This window comes from Hordeum vulgare, chromosome 6H (genome assembly GCF_904849725.1).
Source record: "Hordeum vulgare subsp. vulgare chromosome 6H, MorexV3_pseudomolecules_assembly, whole genome shotgun sequence".
In the NCBI taxonomy this organism is placed as follows: Eukaryota; Viridiplantae; Streptophyta; class Magnoliopsida; order Poales; family Poaceae; genus Hordeum; species Hordeum vulgare.
In genome coordinates this window covers 373,014,931-373,017,778 of record NC_058523.1, presented here as the reverse complement: position 1 = coordinate 373,017,778, position 2,848 = coordinate 373,014,931, and positions in this window count along the sequence as shown.

The window sequence follows — 2,848 nt, the reverse complement described above, 5'->3', positions numbered from 1 at the left end:
CTTGTGGTGGCAAACGTCAGGACACATGTTGTCAACCATCGCAATGTCAGGGATGCTCTCCTGTCTCATGCCTGGACTAATGACATCATTGGGGAGCTATTGTGACAGCCCGAGACCAACGTTCCAGAAGATTCCCCTTCTATTTCGTTTTCTCGTGATGCACCTGTTCATGCCATGTTCATGCATGTCAAGATAGCTTAGTGTGAAGTTCTGTCCAGAAGTTTATCTTCTCTTCTCATGCATATGCAAGTGACTAGAATAGAGGTGCATGCTTCATTCTCATCTCATGCATCATGTGTTTGTTGCATCATGTTGTGTTCATGTTCATTTGTTGTTATTTTTATCTTGGGTAGCACCCGGATCGGAGAGAGAGTACGTGGATTCTGGAGAGTACGTGCAGGACGAACAAGAGCAGTTCCAAGCTGAAGACATCACAGACAAGATGACCGTGACCTTGATACCGTATCTAGCTTTGTTATGCTTAGATTCACGTCTCCTTCGATATATGCTCGCTGCCTACCACTTGTTATAATTGCCTCCTGATATTGCCATGAAACCCAAACACCTTCCCCTCCTAGCTTATGTCGAATGGCTAAGTAGGCTTGCTCAGCTTCTAATGATAGCTTGCTAGTTGCAGGTGCCAGCTGTCTCATGTGATAACATGAGTTTTTATATCATTATGTTTTAATCTGCTATTTAATTAATACACCTATATACTTGGTAAATGACGGAAGGCCTACCCTTTGGTCGGGAGATTTGTTCCGTTATTGCCGCCTCAGTTTCCGGTTACCGGTGTTTGATTCCATAACTGATCGCTCCTAACACGTTCGGGGTTGTTATGGGGACCCCCTTGATAAATCGTGTAGTGTTAAGACTTGTCCGGCAGGACCCAACATTGGTTTTAATTTGCTAATCACCTAATAATAATTTTCATAGGGAATAGCTACCCCGAGGATTTTAATCAACACCCCGGGCCAGTGCTCCTCATGAGTGTTGGTCCAAACTGGTCTGCCTGCACGGCCACCACAAAGAAACTTGAGGTTTGGTTCTCGTAGCTAGTTCCATCCGTCGTGTCCTGAGACTGAGATACGCGACTCTTATCGGGGTCGTCGACAGGACGGGAGGTCCTGCTAGTCTTGTCTTACCTTAGCGATCTATCTTGCGTATAGGAATCCCGGTGAAACTTTGGTTCTCCCCAGAGTTGAGGTTTTCCTCTAAGGAATCCGACGAGATCACGAGATTCGTGATAGAGGATTAGTTTGCGGCCCGTGACCGTTTATGATGGACTAGTTGGAGCACCCCTGCAGGGTTTAATCTTTCGGAAAGCCGTGCCCACGGTTATGTGGCAACATGGAGTATTTGTTAACATCCGGTTATAGATAACTTGAACTAACTCTAATAAAACTGCCAACCGTGTGTGTAACCGTGACTATCCCCTTCGAAGACCTCTCTTTGATCGGGAACACGGTGGGGTTATGTTTGACGTAAGTAGGTGTTCAAGATCACTTGGTGATCATGTAGTCTTCGACCGCTCACGTAGACCACCACATCTATAACTTAGATCTTCGTAAGTTAGCCACCATAAATGCTTAGGATGCTGCAACCTAAACACTGAACCTTCCTCACCTAATAACTTGACTAGTTTCGGTACCAAGGTCATCGATTGCTGAATCCCCGTGGCTCACAGATTACTTCAACACCCCAACAGGTACAGGTACGCCCGCCGCAGGTGATCCAGATGGCACACAGCTGGCGTGGCAGTACGATGAGGAGAACGACCGCCTGTACGTGAACTATCCAGAAGACTGAGGCCATGCTCGTGATCGTGGGCAAGCATTGGGAATAGCATAGCCTTTTTCTTATGTTATGTAGTCCATAGCGGGACTACCTTGTCTGAATAAATGTGTGGATGTAAACTCTGATATTATCTATGTGAGATGGCAAATGAAGTCCTGTTTGTCAATCTTAAATTATGTATGTGCTATGTTTATCTCACTTGCGAAACGCTTATATACGCTTGTTTCCCTTTTGGGGCATCGCCCCCTAAATAGGAAATGACCGCATTTTAGTCGTTACAAGTTGGTATCAGAGCAGTATCGACCTAGGAGCCCCCTTGATTGATCGAACTTGACCGAGTCGAGTCTAGTGAAAAACTGCTTTGAGTCTAGTTATATATCGGAGAGTAGGATTCTTTTTTCTCCTCTTCTATGCTCTGGTGAGGAATATTGACATAATAATTTAATTCTACTCCTCTTCTCACTCAATTTTTTTTAGGATCACGCGGATATTTTTGGAATCTATATGATGCCGATGTGACGGAGTTCTGTCTTGGTGCCTCCTGTGTGACTTGATTTCTTCCGAAGAGTTGAGCTCCAGGGGATTCTTGAGCACATCGCTATCATTCAGATTTCTTAGTATCTCAGGGCGAAGGATGTTCGAAATTGATTCAATACTAGTAGTGGCGAGAGGAGTCCGGCTTCCCCAGTACTGATGCACAGAGTTCCGGATGTATCGCCATACTTAGTATCGTTGTGATTACGAGGGTCTGTAATAGATGAAGTTTCAAGGTTCTCGTTATGTGTTGACGGATGTGATACACTGGACGGGTTAGTATAGGAGTTGAGTGATATATTACTCCTTGTATCCGTGGACCAGATTGCATGACCAGAAACTTTGGGAGTTCTTAGGTGGGAATTCAAGTAGTTACTTATAGGACAATCTTCCAACAAATGCATGATGTTAGGTTGGGGTTCGACATCTAGTGGATTCGTTTGTTCACGGTCGACTTACAACGGTTCTAGTTGTGTCTTAAGGACTCCTTGTAGCTTGCTATGACTCGGGGACGCTT